General features: G+C 38.5%; 1 long non-coding RNA gene across 1 annotated transcript; it reads left to right on the top strand.

Moving 5' to 3' along the window:
- The first annotated feature begins 10,238 nt into the window (after nt 1–10,238).
- Nucleotides 10,239–19,020, top strand: LOC137852798 (uncharacterized). Its single transcript, XR_011094050.1, has 3 exons — nt 10,239–10,532; nt 15,572–15,720; nt 18,804–19,020. It is a non-coding gene; the product is annotated as an uncharacterized lncRNA (long non-coding RNA).
- The last annotated feature ends 1,627 nt before the right edge of the window (nt 19,021–20,647 follow it).

A 20,647-nucleotide genomic window follows, 5' to 3' on the forward strand; every position in this document is an offset into this window, starting at 1 on the left:
TGCTTTTGTTTTGAAATGAGAGCAATGCCAAATTGTCTCCAGGTATCAGGCCTGATTCATCCACAGATTTAGACAGAAACCAGCTTGACTTACTGCCTTCTCCTGCTACTACTGCCCTCTTCATGGGGGAACCACCACCCCTGTGCTAGAGGCTGATCAGCCTTTTGCTGCTGTACTGATATTTCAAAGGCTGTACTTGTGTCGCCTGGCCTTCCAGTATGCTTCTCTTCAGCCCACAGCTGAGCTGCAGTCGCTTTACCCTGCTCTCAGCTGCTGTGTGCCAAAACAAAACAAAAACAACAAAAAAGGTCAAATAAAATAAAAATCGCACAGCAGTAGGCAGCATGCTGTTTGTGTCTCCCTAACTGGCTGTGACAGCTTTGCAAAACAAGCAGAACAACAGCAGCAGCATGAAACATGCCAATGCAGGCGCCACGTGCTACAGCAGCAGAACAAACCTGAGAGCTACCAATAATCATGCTCCTCTTTGCCTCCTGCACACCAATGCTTGAGGCCCTGCAATATTTCATTATGCTTGCAATTTTATTTTATCCCACCCTAGATGCTGCCCTGAAGCCACAGCCTGATCCAGCAATCTATCGGTGCCAAAATAAGTGCAGCCACCCACATGCTACAGCTCTTAAGTATCTGATGAGCATTTAGCATGAACAAGTATTTCTTCAGGCATCCTCAATCACTAACCTTTTCAGAACATGTGTCAAGTATATGAATGCATTAAAAGGACTCTCTAGATGTGGTTTCTTACTGCTGTTTTCCCTATGGTGCCAACCAAGGATTCTTTGCAAGGAGCTCACTACAATATGCACTGGGTAACAAGATAACATCAGGACAGTTGCCAACCTGTGATTTTGCAGACTATGGTTCTGAGGAGACAGATGAGGCAGACAGCTAATGGTGGACAGGGGATAACATGACAAGAAGTGATAGTGAGGTGTGGCAACATAATAGTTATCAGTAATACAGTCACTCTAGTCCACGGCCCATTTTTCTTCTTCTGTTTCAGCTCACACACTTCGCTTGGACACGCATCCCAGGAGGAGTTTACACAGTACAATTTCTGCAGCATACATACCCTGGGTTTTCCATAGATGGACACAGAGGCAGCACATCCCCCATTATCCTTGATGTTTCTCCAGGCAAAGTTTTAGGAGAAAGAGATAGAAGTCCTTCAGAAGCACCTTCCCTTTTCTGAAGAAGTAATCTTCACATTAGACTTAAAACAAACAAATATGAGACCACCAATCTGAGCTGCAATGTGCTTGCAGGCTAAAAATCCTTCCTTGTCTTCCCACTGATTTCTTCCATAAGCACCCCACCCTCCTCACTCATATATACAGGTCTCTTCCTCAGAATGTAACACCTTTTCCTCCTAAGTATTTAGAAAGCTTTCCCACATTTTAATGGCTCAAGAACAGATTTCCACTAACTTGCTGGTATTCTCAAATTTGCAGCTCCAAAAGCACAGTGAGTGGTCTGCAGAACTGGTCTTGAAAAATATTTTAAGTGTATAAAAGATTAATACACAAAATCAAGGCAGAACTAAAAATATCATTTGTGTCTTGGCTGTGTCCTTCTTACTTTAGCATGGTTGGACTTCTTTAAAGTGTAACTTTAACTTTCAATTACAACATCCCTTTAATGTTTTACCCACGTTTCATCAAGTTGTGTAAACACATAACTCTCATTTTTCTTCTTAGAACACATGAAACCGTTACATAAGAAATTCAAAGAGCCTGCTGCTCCTGCATCACCAAGTCACCAGCAGTATATGATAAGCAGAGATCATCTTGAAGTCCAAGAGTCACTCAGACATTCAAGCAGGACATTAAGCACAGCACTGCATTAGCAGGAACTCTGCATTTCCACAGCACCACAAAGTTGCCCTAGCCCCACTAATACAGGCAAACACAGCTCCTAAGACAGCAATGATTAATAGAAAAGCATCAGCAGCAAGTTATCAATGAAAGTAACACCACAGCAAGCAGAACTGTTACGGATGCATGGGACAACGAGGGTAGCTGCTCTCCTCCCCATGTTACAAGCACTAAATGAACACTAAAATGCCACTGTGCTTGGCACATTTTATATGCTCTTAGTGATTACATACAACTCTTCAGACATACACTTTTCCAAATGCAATGCTTACAATTAAATTTAATGATAACAGGTTTGAAGTGAATAAAAAAAATCCATTTTAGGTCAAAGTAATAACAATTTAGGTTCTGAGAGTATGTATTCTGTTACTCAAAAAAAGTGGTGGGCTTCACTATTTACAGTTTAAAAATAAAAAAGAGACAGACTTCTATGAAAACAGAGCTCAGACTTCTGAGCTAGAGATTATCTTCACTGAACGAACACCTTCCAGAAACAGTAAGCTTAACACACTCAAAGCTGCAGATTCTCCCTTTTGTATAGGGTGTTGTTCGGGTAGGGGAGGTTTTTTAGCCTCTAGTAGATTAATGGAAACATTACTGAATTGATATGAATGTCTCTATATTTTTCCAGTACAACTGAAGTTTATTTGAAGATGCTCTCTAACTTGGTGTAGATACTTGGCAATTATCTACAGGGAGAGCTGAAACATTCTAGAAATGCTTAAGGAATGGATATTTCAAAGACACCTTCAGATCTGAACACTCAGTTCTCTGGCAAAGAACCTTTGAATAAATATTCACAAAAGCTGGGAAACTCAACATTCCAGCATGAACCATTTCCACAAAATCATGACAACAGATTAAAGTTCTGAGACACAAGAATTTCAAATTCATGCACAGGCATCTTTCTTTTCATTCATCCTTCCTCTTAAACAAATAAATAAAGTCTGAGATTCTCTTCCAGTCTCTATTCCAGAAACTGAAACCTTATGGAAAAGAAACTTGCAGCATGCCTACTCCTATGGCTTGAAGTGTAAATTTCCATCTGGGAGAAAGAGATATTTGCTTTTATATTTTCTTAGGGTCAGTAAAAATGAAAGATTATCCATTAATTTAAGGGTTTTGTCTTATCATGTGTCTGAGTGCATGCCTTATCCTTCCTTAATTAGGTCACAAAAGTAAAAGGCCTCCATGGGATTTCATGGCTTCTCATCACGGGGGGAAATAAATAAATCGAGCCCTAATTCTAAATCAACAATTGCTACTGCTACTCAATCAGGTTTTATGAAAATTTTGTTAGACAAAAATATTCCTGAAGTAATTTAACACGTTTGCTGGAGAGGTTTCAGATACCTAGTTAAGCTAATTCCTGAGTTTTGTTCTACTTACTGTATTTAATTCTAGACCACAAAACTTTCCAAATTTCTCACTCTTTTATCAAGTCACACTCTCCTCTTGAAAAGATAAAGGGATAAATCATGGCCTCATGGCATGGATTTATTTTTTTTTTCAGCACTAGAGATTTAATTGGTTAACCAGAATTAATGGGAACCAAACTTCCCAGAACATGAGAGATGTTTTCAGCCACAGCATCCACCACTCAGCTTATGGGCATCTCCACTGAGAAGAGCAGACTGAATTCAGGTCCCAGATATTAGGTACATCATATTATGGCACTTGAAATTATGGCCAACAGTTGGGAAACACCTCTCCTTTGAGATGATCAGGTTTTGTATAGAGAGTTTCTAAGTTGTGATTTGTTACGATGACATCTTTTGTTTTTCAAGGACATTCTGATAAAGTAACTGAATGAGCTTGGATGATAAATACAGGCTCAGTAAAAATGGACCATGCCTTTAAAGTAAGTGTACGTGTCTGATAACAGTTCATAAAATAATATTGTTTTTCCTTTTTGTCAATAGAAAGAAATGTTAACAGGGAGCAAGCCAAAGACAGGAAGGGAAGGGAGGTGCCAGGGATTCTTGGGATGTCAGATTTACTGCAATTGGGCTCAGCTCTCCAGTGTGGTTTGTTCCACAGCAGACAAAGGGTAAAAAGGCCGAACAGACTGGTATGGCTGATGATTTACAAGAAGCGTACTGAAAGAGCAGTCTAAGGCTTCATACAATGCTCTGAATAACCCTTCATTTTCATGCTTTTCCACACAGATAAAGAGATTGAGCTTGAGCAGCAGTAGTGACAGATAGTTGCCACACCAATAGTTATCATACCAAATCCAATCTGTTTAGCTTCATTTAAACAAGTTAGTTTTCTAACGGTTTTGTTATCCCTTGAGCTGGAATTAGAATATCTCTTATTTATATTAGTTGTTTAATACTCTCTTGTGTTATGCGCTGTGTGGTGGTATAGTAAGTGCGTTCCATCCTGAAGAGCTCACAACATAAACAAAAGATACAGGGAATACTATTATTCTTGCTTCTAGTAATACAGACCCAAGTCATAGAATGATCAAAAAAAGACTTCTTACAGTCACAAAGGATACCTGTAGCATGACTGCAATTTATTTATTTATTTTAAATGAACTCAGACCTGTCATATCCTGCTATAGCTGTCTGCCAGCAGGTTTGGTGTCATCCCTTGAGAGACTAAAGCTGCCATTGCAGGTTCACAGATCCAGTGTTCTTACTGACTTAGCAGCCCTCCATCAATTCTATCCACATGCAGCCCCAAGCTTATTCCAAGCATTAACATTATTCAAAGCTCCCAGTTATTCACTAGAAACATTTGTAACACTTTCCACTTAGCTCCTCCACAGCTAAGCATCTCTTACCCTTAAAATCTGGATGCTCATTTCCAGTCATAAGAATTGCTCTGGTATATTAGTACAAGCCTTAAGCCATACATCTTAATTAAATCCAAAGCCTAGAGCCCTTGATCATCCCCCTGTATCTGATTATTTCACGGATCAGCCTTCACAGCGCATAAGCCAGAACTGCACATGGTCAATTCCCAGAGCTGTATCTGTCATTGAAGGCCACCTGAGAAGGGAGGCGTTGACTCAGGTCACATAGGAGAAGAGATCCCATCATGCTTGGTCCAGTGTCTCCTACCAGGCCCCTCCAAACTCCTCTTGCTGCTACATGGCCAGTGACCTGTCTCAGGGAGCAGCAGCAGGTCTGTGCTACAGGAAGAAGAGGAACAGTTCTAGCACCTGCACAGACAAGCTCTGTGCTCAGCAACTAGTACTTGGAAAGAACATAGGAGAGAAGAATTACATATTTTCCTTTCTTTTAAGGAATATCAGTGTGTATTCCTTCAACCATGAACCCAATGTAGTAACTTGAGATGACACACAGCTAAACTCTCAGCATAAAGTAGTTGCTACATACAGGAGAAGGGGAAAACTACCCATTAGGATGGCTGACATAGCCTCAGCAATACAAACCATTTAAGCAAATTCAGTGCTACTGAGCCTCAGCAGGGGGTTTGAAGAACACCACAAACACCATACGAACATTAATTAAGCAAAAGGTAAAGCCATAAACATTTTAACAGTAACCACAGCACTCTGGGAGGCCTGGTTACCCACTGTGGCTGGCTCTGACCTAGAAGCTCCTTCAGGACCTCCTTTCCATCACACTGCTGCTTGAAGGCAATGATGACCTGGTTTTCCAGAATATTCTCAACATGTTTCAATGGGCACTGTGGAAATACAGATGCACGTGCCACTTCCACATGCCATTAATTCTGGGACATAAAGTAACTAAGTACAAGCTCCAGCTTTTCAGCACTCTGGTAAGTACCAGAGAGTCATTCAGTGAAAGTAGGTGTACATTCAACTGCTTTGGGCTTTCACTGTAGGCATGGGTAATGTCACAGTCATTAAAACTAAGCTCAGTTCCATAAAGTTCTACTGCAGACAGAATTTGATAGAAGAGTAAACTGACTGTATGTTCTATTACAGCACATAAACAACAATATCTTAAAAAAAAAAAGAGAGGGAGAACTGAACAACTATTATATGTGTACTTCTTACAAAAAGAAAAAAAATGAGCTAGAAAAAAATCACTTTAAAATATATTAAAGGTTCATTACACCACATTCTATTTAAGAGCAGGACTGACATAAGTGCTAGCACAAAACATCAACAAAGCAGTGCATAAATCTTTTGAGTCTGGAAAAGACTCTTTTGGTAATTTTGATTTTTTTTTTTTTTTTCCTACAAAGCAACAATGCAATCTTCAAGCAAACAAAGCGAGTGAAGGAATGAATAACTGAGGGCCAGCCTTATTTTTCACTAATGTAAATGTATTCACCTCCTGGAACAATCAGGAAATTATTCCTTTCATTTTAACCTTCTGGAAGGGAAATTATTTGAAATGGTATCTTTGCATACATATGTGCACTTGTACTCACATGCATGCATGTAAAACGTGTTTAGACTTGTAGTACCATTATCCATCCATCTCTGTGAACAAAGTGATGTATGGAGACAGCATTCATTTCTATTTTTATTGTTGGGTTGTTTTTTAATAGTATATAGGGTAATAGTTGCTGACTTTAAGGAATGGCCTAAGGCTATTCTCTGGGATGGAGAGGAGAGGAGGGACAAAGAACAAACCCAAAGGAGAACAAGCTTGTAAAAAATCTGAAAGACTTCACCCTGGCAAAAAACACTCCAGTGCAAGCCTCAATATCAGCATGCACGTATTTGCTGAGGTATGCTCTATTGTTTTAGCAGGTCCTTAAACCTCAAGTAAGCTGCTGTGTTCATATCTCAGGCTCTAGGACTTCTCCTAGTAAGGACCTGGACTGCCTTCCTCTGATTATAGGAGAATATGAAGCATGGGAAATCTCAAAGCAGTGGGCAGAAAAGGCTTCACAGTGAAACAGAGACAGATCTTTATATAGGCCCAAACTGAGCCAGGTATGTAAACATTTGTACAGCTATAAGCTGAAGGAGCACTCCCATTGTAATCAAGAAGATCTCTTAAACACGCTTACCGTGAGGCTTGTGCTTACATACCTGGCATAAACAGAGACAGAACCAGCCACCATGGGGCCTCCCCACAGGGAGGTTTATGGTGCACACGGACAGTAAGCAACAGGGCTGCATTTCCAAGAACGGCTGATAATTCTGGATGGCCAATTAAGGTAAAGCTGATATTTAGAGAATCTAAAATAAACATCTAAGAAACTTAAAAAATATATGTATATGTGTGTATTTAAATATTTATATATAAATACAATCATGCTATAAGCTTCAGGATGGCAACTCACAACTTCTAAGGCTCCTGAAGCTAACAGCATCTGCTGTTACAAACCAGGATGTAAATGTCAAATACCAATGTTTCTTAAGTGCTACTTAATTAAAACGGAAGAAAAACAGCATTCATGTATGAGTTCAGTAATTCAGGAGATTTATATGTATTCATAGCAAGAACCTAACCTGCTCTCCATTGAATCTAGCAGCTTTAGACACTCTAAGTTCTCGCTTAATGGCTCTTTATTTGTAAAAGTACCACATTTCTGCATGCAGACCAAAAGCTGTTATTATATCTATAGCCCTGGTAAGTCGGGTCTCTATTGTTTGAAGTATACCCCATACCTTACTGATACCTTCTGTAGCCCAGAGTATCATAGTGTATAAGTAACTTGTCCTACAAGACAAACCTTTGCTCTCAACAACATCCCACCAAGGACACTAATGTCAGAAGAAGAAATCACAAACCAAATAGGTACTCTGCATCCTTCAGTGAAAGAAATATACATAGCAGTTAAATACAATTTAGCATGACACATATTCTAGTCCCAAACCAACAGCTGTGAGTTACAGTTATCTGTGCAACAGGAGCAGGACTTTGACCAGAGTGTTTTACTGATGCTTATGCTATATAAAAGGAATAGCTGATACATAACATATCGTAAAAAATATTGAATTAAATTAGAAGACATATGGAATCCAGTTGTGTGAGTAAAAACTCAGAGTTAATTGTATTACAATATATTAATAATTAACAGCTTAAATGTCAACCTGCAGTCCAGAATTTTCAGGTCAGAAGGAATTTACTACCAATCTTGAAGAACAAGATTAATTACATGCACTAAACCATTTTATGATATTATTTGACGATAAGGAAAAAAAAAAGTATCACATAGTCAATGAATCAATAGCAATTTTCTAAAGAAAAACAAGGTGAAAAAGAAGAAAAATACTATGTTTAGGAGGGGGTTGAAAAACAACACGCTTGCTTTCTCCATAAGGAATTAAAATTTGCTTTAAAGAATTTCTTTGCATCATCAGAATCCATACATAGTTTTATTTTCTTCAAGCACTTGTTGCTTTTTTCTTCATAAAGGAACTGCTCCACATGCATTGTCTTTTTATTAAAAAAATAAAAAGAACGCTTTCCTGATCTTTCTTTGCAGCCCCCCTATTTATTTTAGCATGGAGATTTTTTTTCTGTCTCCATAAACTCTTTCCAAAATCCATTCTTTATCTTAAGCAGATAACGAACGTGTTTAAGGTACAGCACCTTCTAAACACATCTCTCTTCTAAACACATAGTTTTCTGAAGGCTAACAGATGCATCAGAAAGAATAACAAGAAATTGAACTTTCAGAAAGGTTTTAAAGTTTGATCACTTCATTAAATTGCCATTAGCAACCCTTGCAACCAAACAGAAAAAACTGTTGCTTTTTCAAACAAAACTTCTGGCACCTATGCTGAACTCTGGAGAGTCATGGTTAAACTCCATTAGGTTATATGGCTGCATCTCTTTGGATATCTTCTCCGAGAACAATGGTCTCCCATATTCTCACCAGTTACCAAGGATCCATTTTTGAAGCAGAAATGTACACTAATATGAGAGATGTGATAGCTTCAACAAAGTATTACCATCATACCAGCATTGTCCTGCTCACAAGTATGAGTACTTTTCTAATTGTGTCAGCAGAGCAGGCAGGATTGTGGGGGAGACCAGAGTTCATGGTTACACTGCATTTAGGACTAAAAGTGGTTTTAACAAAGATGTCCCTGTCTACTTTCCACGAGGAGCTTAAGTCTATGTTCTTCAAAGATTGCTAGGAAGCTGTACTGGAAGACAGGAAGTTCCTGCCTAGTGGTCAGTGCTGCTGTGATGTGTACCCAACACATCGGAAAGCAGAAAACCATTCACTGGAGTGATCAGCTTGAAGAGATATACTTGGCTAAATTCTGCAATGTCTCTGCTTTGATTTAGCAAGAGTTAAAGAAGTTAAAGGGTTAGAGAAAACAAATGTCCTGTTATTTCAGTAAAGCTAATTCCTGGAACGATTGCTGCCAGGGGGACACAGCAACAAAGCAAACAAAATGGGAGAGATTCAGGGTAATTCTTTCCTATCAAGTTGGCACACACCCCAGAGATTGTTCAGCAATTCTCCAGGATCAGCAAAAGAAAGTCAGCTGTGGGAATGTAGCATTGCCATTGCAAGTATCAGCAACCTTGTAAACACCCAGTAAAAAGACTCCGAAGTGAGCAAAAATATGAAATCAGGCTGCATTCCCAACTGGTGTGAACTGGTGTAATCCCACCTACTCAAAGCCAAGCTGCTTAGTTTCTTCTCTCCTACTGAGATCATGTTCCTAGGTAAAACTGGACCTTTCAGGATACAGTTCAGCACTGAGAAAGTTTTGCAATGTGCCTGTGTACAGAGACTCAGCAAGAATCTCTCTTTCAGACCTGGGGGCAGAAGCGTTCCCTCACTGCAGCAGACACATGTTTTTCTCTAGAGCTATTTTTGACTTTATTACGGAAGAGGAACTAGCTGAGATAGAGCACCCTCAAACTGCCCCAGTAGCACTGTTCCACCACACTCAAAACACTGGAAGGAGCATATTTGCCCCTTACCAACAATAAAAAGGTTGCAAAAGAAGATTAGTTAACCACACATGATCTCCCTAGGCCCCACTGAGCAAAGCTGAACTCCAAGACAGAAACTGAACAGTTAAACTGCATTCCTCTCTGAGTACCCATTAAAAGAAAAGCCCTAGTCTTTAGCCAACTGAAAATCCACTATTCTGCAAAATTGAATTAAAGTAGCTGGAACGGAGCTTTTCTAAAGCAGTTTACATTAGAGATATTGCAAGAACAATAATCACAAAACATGCTTTCTGTGAACCTTCCACATTATCACATTTCTTCTTTTGACAACAGAAAGCATTCAGAAAAATACGTAAGTAAATAGCCTGAAATCTAAGGGATAAGTGCAAGACAGCTTTAAGGGTTAAGAAACTGAAAGAGGAACAAAAGCAAAAGGTTAAAAAAAAAAAAGTCTTTTGAGTGTAGCCCAAATTCATAGTGATAGAAGTCAGATACTTTCTTGGTGACAAAGTTCAAAAACACAAGAGCCAGCTTTCTCAGAATTTATAGCTAATGAACAAAACACTAGTTATTCATATAACTGTAGCATCCAAGCAAAATCAGTACCTCGCTATTCTGGTCAAACACATACGAATGGGAGGTCCTTGCCCAAAGAGATTACAAGGTAACTGGATAAAACAGAGAGCAGGAGGGGAAAGAACAACCACCAGCAACCCTTGATGGAGCACTTCAGCAATGAGCTCGGGGGATACCCTTCAGGGATATGCCTCAGGGAGCAAACCACCTGCCACAAATTTCTGCTCATTTCTTTCAGGTGAGACACATCACTGCATCCTGGTATTTTCACACTTATATTCTACAGCTTGGAATGGCAAGGCATAAGCACAGCCATAGATCTGCAGCACTACTAATTCTCCAGCAGTTTTTCTGTTTTACTCTAACAAGGGCATGCTATCTGTCAAGCTCAGGGGTAAAATAAATCTAAGAGCAGTTAATGCTAGCTGCTCACAGATTTGGCATGATAGAGTGGTTCAAATCACGTGGCTAGCAGCTAGCAGGAGCTGCCCTGCTGCACAGCTTAGCCTACCCCCTCAGCTTTACCCCATCCCTATATAGCTTTACAAGGCCTCTCAGCTGCATTAGACTAAATTTCAGGATGCCTTTACTTTCAAAGAAACAGAAATAAGGACCAAAACACCTTTGGGATTCCCTGTTATCCCACAAGGCCTCCCTCCTTCATCTGGTCCCTCAAATCATCACTCCCCAACCCTTCACACCCTGAGTCCTCCCTGTAAGCCTTCCTTTTTCCTTCACCAGGTGTGAGCTCTGTGGGCCCAACTGCCCCCCAGCTCACCATGCTGAGGGGCACAGGGGTCCATGCCCCCAACAATGCCACTCTCAGCCTTCATTGCAAGAGAAGGCAGGACACTGCTGCATCTCAGGGGCAGCCCTGATATCCCCTCACCTCTGCCTTAATTCTCTGTTTTGGGGTTGGTCTTAAAGGAGTTGAGCCACTGCTGAGATACCCACGTCTCAGCTGCTCCTCTGCACCAGACACCCATGTGCATCAACAGTATAGTCAGGAAATGCAAAAGGAGAACGGAGATATTTTTTTTTTGTAATAAATCTAAATATAATATCTAAAAAAGTATCTCTTGAGACCAAATGATCTTTCACATACTTTCAGTTTCTTCCCATCTTTAAATGGGAAAAAAAAAAAAAAAGGTTTTGGTGTGGCAGGTCAAAAGGTGAGTTACTGACATTAATGTTTGAAAAATAGTCCAAGTTCCTGATTTTTCTTCCTTTGGAAACTGATGCATTTCACACTGACTTGCATGGAAACTATACTAGATTATTTAAACTGCATGGCTTGACGTGGCGTGTAGGTCATTTTATTTCTCTTCATTTTTCACTTTGAGAGCAGATTGCAAAATTGGATATTATTTGAAATCAAAAAGAATCCTGTTTTTTTAATGGGTGGAGATGACTTCAGAGACTAATGAGCAAGGCACAAATGACGGCCTTAGCCAGGCTTGGGCTGTTTCAGATTTCTTCTATATTTGAGCATGCAAGCTTTCAATCCACTTTTCATTGGTATCTCTACTTCTTGAGTTCAAATATTTCAGTATTTCCTGGAATGCATATGAGCATTACAACTATAATCAGACTGAAATTCACTTTCAAAACATTTTGTCGTTACTGATTCAGATCTACTTTTAAGCATAGCCCAGCTTCCACATTCAGCTGTGTCTGGGAAGTTCCACATGCACACCTTGAAAGCAGAAACAAACCATCTGAAATTAATGAGGTAAGTGTGGGTCCCATCTTTATATCTGGAAAAGGTGAAGTGAAAAGTTCAAAACCAAAAACTATTTATAAAAGACTATTAATTAAATGCTGAGCCAGAATGTATCAAAGGCAAAGGAAGTAATTCCATGTGCTCCACTTGGCACTGAATCAGGCCCTTAGTTTGAAATTTTGCAGGGTGAGGAACATAGAAAAAACCACAGTATTACCTTCTGATTTTCAAAAGGCAAAGTCTGTTGTCCACCCCTCTAGGGAAGTTTTCGAAGCAAGTGATCAGAGCACACAACTCCAGATAAGAGCACAGATCACATGGGATTGCCTAGCTCATTTGAGTGTATTTTCCAAGATTTGGATAGCTTTTGTTTGTAGCCAGTTCTTCCTGGGTTCCTCTGTGCCCAGGTGGCAGAGGTAGCTCTGCTTAATGCTCCACCCACATGTCTCTCCTTCTCCATGTGATTTCAACTTTCTGCTTAGTAAACACTATGCACACACCAGTGACTAAATCATGCAATGCCTGAGGCCTTCCAGTATTGCTACTGAAATCAATCCTTTGGCTAGCCCAGGTTACTGCTGGTGCTGTCAGTCTTTCCATGGCTGTGATCATTCTGTGATCATGGCATTAATTCTATATATCATTCTTACAGATTAAGCTACTGGAAGGATAAACCACAGAAACATATATGACAGGCTTTTCTCAGTATCTGAAGACCTATCACCCCATGTTTCATTTGTGCGCTTCTCTTTATCCTTTCCTCTCCTCTCCTCCCCTCCCCTCTCCTCCCCTCTCTTTTTCTTTTTCCACCTTAGACATAAAAACTTCTTTTTTTCCATTTCCCCTAATGGTGCCAGTAGTCCTTACTGGGAATATACGTTGCAGCTAATCTCCCTAACCTTAAAGTCACTATTCCAGTCAGAAAATGAGATTAGCTTCCTGAACTTTTTTGCAGCCGCTGCCAGAAAGGCCAAACACTTTTTAAAAGTTTGTGATCTGAGTTTTATATGTAAGCAATCACTAGGTACAGAGATACTATCTGTTTATACCAAAATGATCTGTGGAGGTCTTTCACAAGCCCTCTGGGGAGGCTTCACTCTGCTTCAGTAATGGGAGATTGGGAAACTGCGGTTGTTCATATTGGTTTTACGGGAAAAATAGAATGTCCTCACTTTGCAAAACAATTTAACTTCTCTGCTATGCTGCAACACATGCATTCTAAAATCAACACAATGGCTCTGCAAGACAGACAATGCATTCCATCTGTCTAAACAGAGATGGCCTCCACTATCAGGTCAGCTCACAATCTCTAGTTTGTCCTTCTGATTGGAATGTACCATATCATATATGGACAGCTTAAAAGAAGGGAATGGGACTTGCCCAGCATCTAACAAGAAGCCTGTAGCATGCAGATTTTCTGATATACTTTGGTTAGCCCAACAACCACTGGACCTGTCTTATTTAAGGATAAATTCTTAAAAGCTACGTGAGCCCACAGAGCTAAGATAGATCCATAATTTCAAAACCTTCTCCACTATCAATCTTCACCCCATCTTAAGAGTTGGACTTCTGGCTCCTTCTCCAATAAAGATTTTGAAGAACTGCCTTTAATTCTACTGGTAGGAAGAAGTGGGGAATGCACTTGACCAGTCCAATTAAGATAACTTTTAATCACACAATGCTTATTTTCTTTACACTGCAAATTTTCACATCCAACTTATTCAAATGCATAACATGAAAGAGCAACTATTTCAATATATCACACAAAATCAGCTGGATCTCAGCATTCAGTTGCTGACTGAATGCCCAGGTGGTACTATAAACAGACAGATATTTAAAAAATACCACTAGCAAAATCATCAGCAGTATTCATTTCCAACAGCTTCCTAAAAAAATTCCCTGAAAAACTGAATTCCCTAAAACTGAGAGAACGGAGCTGGACAAATTCCAGGCATGCAAGGAAGCTAGTAATGACCTGCATTTTGTTCCACAGACACACATATGCATAAGAAATTTCACCAGCTCCATCACCTTTATCACAAATCTTGCTATAGCTTATTTTCTTTTTAAAATCTCATTTAGATATATAGTTCTATCATACTATTTTAGAACTCTCTTATTAATTTTTAAGTGGCTCCTGATTGTTTTAGAGTCTGATTCTGGATATTTGAGTAATTAAGGTTGGCAATAATCCACACTTCCCACAATAAGCTACTCGCAAAAATGGTTAGGATTTCTCAAAACAGTTCGGTAAATGAGTCTTCTATTGATATTACATACTGGCAACGCTAATAGTATGATCATTAATGTAATTATATATATCATATAAAGCCTCATGGGGCATTTGATTTAAGAAATACGTAAATATTATCTATTATAATTTAAAGTGAAAATGAAATGACGAGAGAGAAAGATCAATTTTAACTCTACCAAAGAAACAAAAACAGGAAAATAATGATTTAAATTTTCTCGATGGGAGCATAGAAAAGTATGAAAGTCTTTCCCATGGGGATTTAAAGAAATAAGGGTTTGTGTACCTGCAATGTCTCTGATTATTCTAAAGCATCTCCAGAGAGGAAATGTGTTAATAGGTTGTCTATAAGCAAATGACACAATCTGGCATATTCAAAAATATGAAAAATTCATGATGTTGACTTAGGTTTAGATTTAAAGCCCACTGAAATCAATGACAGTTCCCTTTCCTTACCTTCAAAGTGCAATGGATTAGGCTTTTAATTATGCAATGTTTATAGCATAAAATAGATCTGTAAAGTTTTATAATAGTTTTCATACTATGGGATAATTGATTGCTTGGTACAGTGTGTTGGAAACCAGCAATGCACTATTAGAAAGCAGATGTGTGCCCCAAAACTCTGCAAATGCAGTTGTAAATGCAAAGGAGATAGGACAGGTATGGAATTCAGAGAGAATCCAAAGAAGGCAAGACCCATAAAATCACACAAAATGGATCAGCAGGTAGGAGAGATTCTTCAAAAGCATTAAAAAGGCAAATTTGTTAGTGAACTAACATTTCCTACACAATTAAGATTATGGGTTCACCCACTTCACTAAGTCCAAGACAGTTAATTCTGGTTTGCAATCAGGATCTGCTGCCATTCTATTTGGTCATGTGAGCTCTTGCCAGGTGTGCTGCTGTTATAGCTAGCATCTTTCTGCAGAGGTATGGGTAGACTTGGGCTGTACACAAGGGCTTTAGATAATTCATCAGCCTTACTTACCACACCGCGAAATCTGGAGGTCTGTGTCAACACAGATGTAACTGAATGTAAGTCTCAACCATTTACTCTTTGATCATGGCTGTTCTAAAGGTCCCTTCTCTATCTCAAGCTGTTCCCCACAAAATATGCCCCTTAAAGCACAGAGAATTCATTGAAGTGGATACATTACACTCCACAGGCAGGACCTCGTAGGAGTACAGGCATTTAGATGATGGGTTTGTTTCTCTATATTTCAATTCAGAAAAATGGTGCCCCAGTGACTCATGTATAGTTTTGTAGTGTGACTGTTTCATGATCCCTTTTTCCTCTGGCTAGGTTGCATTTCCCATTAAATGGCATGGTATACTCTCATGAAAAACTCATGATACATCACAAGAGTCCAGTGGCCACCTGGCCTGAAAATGAAAGGGAGCTTGAGATACTCGAACTGTCACTTGCAGGAAGCTCCACAGTGGCATTGCTGAGTAAGTATTTTCACCTTTCAGCTAAAAGCCTTCACTCTTGGCTTTGGGAGATGGTTTTGATGAAAAGAAAAAAAAAAAAATATCAGAGAAACGTCACTTTTGTCAAAAGACATCTGGTTTAGTCAGAGTTCCAATCCTCTAGGAGAAGAGAGTGTCAGTGGAAAATGTATATGCTATCCTGCATTGTTATATGAAAACTTTTAATGCGGAATTTTACCTTCTCCTGAAATGGATCTGCAAGAGATGTGAGCTACATATGTATTCTTTTACCAGGTTACACGTCTTCAAATTTCTTCCTGTACTTTAAAGCTCTTTTGCACAGCTTGGAGTAGTAATTGCATTGACAAATTGAGAAATAGCTGAAGAACAGAAGCAATTTCAGTGAAGTGGGTTCCTCCTCGGCCTGCTTTCCCATCTTTTAAAAAAGCAGTGTGACACTGTTCATTAAGTTAGATCATCATGAGGGCCTTTTAAGGAAGATAGTTTAGCATACCCTTTACGTTATGATTTTTAAGAATTTCTTATTAGCTAAGGACTAATTGGTACTTACTAATTCACTTTTATCTGTAACACTGGAGAACAGAAAGAAATAAAAGTTAACAACTTGTCCCCACCTCAAACCTTGCTTGGCCCCCCTTCAATGTTTGATGGAACCCATGCCAAAAAAGGGATCTTGTTGCAAAAGTTGCATGGGTCCTTGGCATAAGTAAACCCAGGCATTTTTCTCATACATCTGATCCAAATTCCAGTCATAACAGAAACACACAGTAATTGAATTGATTGGTTGTCAACTTTAAAAAGGTGACTATAATTACTGTTTATCGGTGTATTTTTATCACATTGGCCAGTATCATGCAGCCCTCTGTGTGGGGAGGTTACTTGATCCTGCAGGAACTGCTCTGTGTGGTTTGTTTTTTTCTTTTTTTTTTTTTTTTTTTTTTCCAGCTAATAGCGTTTAGCATTTCACCAAGCCACATTAAACTCAATGTACAAGCAGTTAAGAAAAGTACTGTATCTGGCACTGTTTAATGTCACTGACATGAAATGTGAGCAGCTGTGCCAGCATTCCTGAACTCTGAAAGTACTTTACCTTTCCTCTGTCTTTTGGCAATTAAACACTTTTTAATACATTTTGGGGAAATAAATACCTTTTAATACACTGCTATAATGTTATGAAAGTTGAAGGATTAACTATGTCTTGTCATTTAGATATTTGAAGAAATTGTGCCCATTTTAATCATAGAGATGCATAGCTCCCTTTTATCTCCTGGTTCACCAGGCTGAGGAGTTACAGTCCTCCGTGAATGGCAGAGCTGCATGTTGATTTAATGAAAATGCCTTCCCCAGTTATTGAGTACACATGCACTAAAAGAGTTATTCTGACTGCTACTTTAGCCTTAGTACATTGTCATTAGACATCTTCAGATTGAGCTTTAATCTTTCAAGAAGTGAGGCCAAAACTAATTAAGATCAACAGAATCTATTTCATTGAACTTAAAAGAAATTAACCTTTATATTTTGTATATAAATCAGGAATGGGGATATTTTCCTTTCTTTACTTCTTTATGTGTATATATTTAAAAGAAAATAAAAAAATATATTTTTTTTCTGTTCACTTTTTCTGATTTTATAAATATGAGAAGAAAAGGAGCATTTGCCTGCATGTGCAATCAGGGAAGCCCTATCAATAGATAAGTCTTCACATGAATATGGCTACACTGGCCTTTGCACATAGGCTGGATAGCTGACAAGGCTTCTGCTAGTAACTTGTTCCTCCTGGCCACTAATCAAAAAAGACTTACTTTTGAACATCACCTGTAGGGTACCCACTGCAAGCAAGGACTTCTCATGCTCTCAGGCAACCATATGGGTACTCCCCAAGTGCATGGGAAGATCCTGGAGAAGAGATACCAAGAACAAGATCTGCTTAGGAGTGAGAAAAATCTGTCACTATCCATTTGCCTGTTGTTTGATTGAATTCTCTTTTGATGCACTAAAATATCCCTGCGGTAGATCCTCAGACTATATCACTACACATAACTGTCCTGACTTCACCATCTTTTCAGTCTTCTGGGTGATTTATACCTGGTGATTAGCCATACTAGCTTTCATGGGAAAATAAATGAAGACAATTAACTGAGGTAGCCTAAGTTTTTTGTTTGTTTGTTTGTTTTTGTTTTGTTTTGTTTTGTTTGTTTGTTTTTTAAGGTCAAGTAAAGGTGATATAAAGACAATGGGGTCCTCCAGTGCAGAGAATGGAGTAAAAGAGGTCACAGGTCAGAGTCAGAACTGATGCAAAAATGAAAATCTGCCTTTCAAATAGTTGTTAAAGGATCCTGGCATACAGTTGTAGGTGGGTTCAGTTTTGAACTAGACAACAGATCGACAAGTGTCCTTATTTTATTTTTTTTCAATACAGCAATGTGTAAATCAGGTCAAATTGAAGCCAATCCTACTCACGCCATGGCAGCAGCAGATTCCTTTCCAATTTAAGTAGAGAGAATAAAACATTCATTCCAAGAGAGCTGTGCATTCTCAATCCTAACTATATCCCTCCCTTGAAATTGGAGGGATCTCAGCTTATGAGGTCCAAAATCCCAAGTGATGATTTATGTCCAGTTTTGCAGGACAAAAGAAAGCCACTTTGAAATGAAAGATTGTCAAAATGTATCTAACAATTGAACTCTAGGACACATAGTCCTGAAGATTCCTGGGAAAAGTACAGTAAAATTTATAAATACTTTTTCTGTATTTATTCATTCATTTTTAAAGGAAAATTGTACTATAATAGTAATAATAACATTATTATCAAAATAATTATTTACGGTGTCCACCAATTATCTGAAATTAAAGGACCAAACCTTGTGAAAGGACAAAATTTCACCATCAGATCTTGGAAGGTTACAGGACTCTTTGGGCTGCCAGATACCCATCATCTTCTAACTTGAAGAATAGTTAGCAACAGTCTCTGTTTTAGTGTATGACTTAATCAAACACAGAAAAGGTAAAAAGGTACCAGGATCACTCCTATTGCAGTAAGTACTGGAAGTTAGACAATATAATGTCTCTGATTATCCCCTTAGGCATTTGATTGTCAACATACCAGAGAGGAAAACACTAAGAAGAAAAGAAAAAAGAGAAACACCTTTTGCATGTGAACTCTGCAAGAAATACATTACAAAGTTAACAGACAAATATTCAGCTGACTTAAACCAGCATTGTTACGTTAAAGTCAAAGAAGCTCTGCCAATATACTGTAGCTAAGGATGTGGTGATTAGCTATTTCCATTGCTTGGAAAAACACAGGGGAAAAAAAAAATAAAATTTGGAAATCCTTAAAAAAACCCTGAGCAATATTTTAATATAGCTTATGTATGTAGCTCTTAGAAATGGGAAGAAAAGGACCCTTAAAAATTAAAACTATTAAATTTGTTTGTAAATGTTATCTGAAAATACTAAATAGTTTTCATTAATAAACAAAGTTCATTTTAATACCAGATTATCCATTTATGTGGAGCTGAATTGAAAATTCTGCTTTTCTCATTAAAAAGGGATGTTCCCCTTAGATTAAAGGGAAGGTAGACTATATCAAAACCTCTTCCAATCCAGTTTCAATTCTTCCCTTATGGTCTCACTATTCTCAGTTCAGACTTATTTCTATATTTATTTAAGAAGCCACTCTTCCAGGATCTCATGATGTCTTTAACACACAGACAAAGTATGGAGTTTGGTGCCAAGAATGTAGTGCAAGTCAAAAAAATAAAAAATAAAATAAATCTGACAATCAAAACAAAACAAACCCCAAACACAAAAACACACAGAAAACAAGCAAAGAAATGGACCAAAACACACTGGGCTTCAAAAACGAGCAACCACCACATAGGATTCCACTCCAATTTCATAACATAATAACCTCTTTTCTTCTACCAGAAGGTAATACAGAGTTGTGAAGTTCAGATATAGTGCAGAGGATGTTACTTGTTATAGTGAAAACAAAGTGACAAGCTAGTTATAATGCCAGGACTTTCTGATACATTGGGAAAAATACAGACATGATTTGTTGAGCATCAATTTGAGTTAGTTTTATTTAGTTCTAGAAATAGAAAGGCTTTTCCTCTCTCCTGGGGTGCATACAACAAAGGTTAAGCCCTTCCCATACACAGTTTACATTAGCTGTAAATTATATGCTGGGATAGAGGAGCATGGCATTTCTACTGTGAGTGAAGTACTGCCAAATTGGTTTATTCAGGGGAAAGCGGTATTTTCCTTACTATTTTTCGTGGATCAAATTCTTTCACCTTCTCACAATATGTGGAGCCTTACTCTTAAATGCAACCCTTTTACAGGATATGATGTTACTAACTTCGAGGTAGGTTTGTCAACTCTAACCATGCTTTAATCATGGGGGTGGGACCAAGTCAAAAGCTTTGCAGATACTTGTATTTTAACTATATTTTCTTCAGAGTGAAAGGCATTTTGGATGGGAATTAGAGTAAAAGATAGGGATCAGTACCTACCCACAGAACCAGATTAAAAACTTGGGCAAGTTCTGGTATTTGACATTCAGCATGTGGTTTTGTGTGGATCAATGTTTAATTAATAGCACCCAGGGCATTCTTGAATAAAATTACAAAAGACTATTCAATCATAGTTCATCTCTCAACTGGTCTTGGAATAGGCTCATTTCATAACTGAAGAACTCTGCCAATTCCAGCTTATTTCTGCTAACATGCTGGGATTGTCATGACCATACAATGTAATATAAAGACATACCAGTAATTGGTAATACCGAAGAACAGAAGTGAGTTTTGCAATGGTTACTCTACCCTTGATTTAAAATAGAGATGAACAAGGAGTTCATAACCGATGATTCTGTTCAAAATCATTCAGATCAACCACCAATTTGTACACAGCTGATTTTCTACTA

The sequence above is a fragment of the Anas acuta genome, chromosome 2 (assembly GCF_963932015.1).
Source record: "Anas acuta chromosome 2, bAnaAcu1.1, whole genome shotgun sequence".
In the NCBI taxonomy this organism is placed as follows: Eukaryota; Metazoa; Chordata; class Aves; order Anseriformes; family Anatidae; genus Anas; species Anas acuta.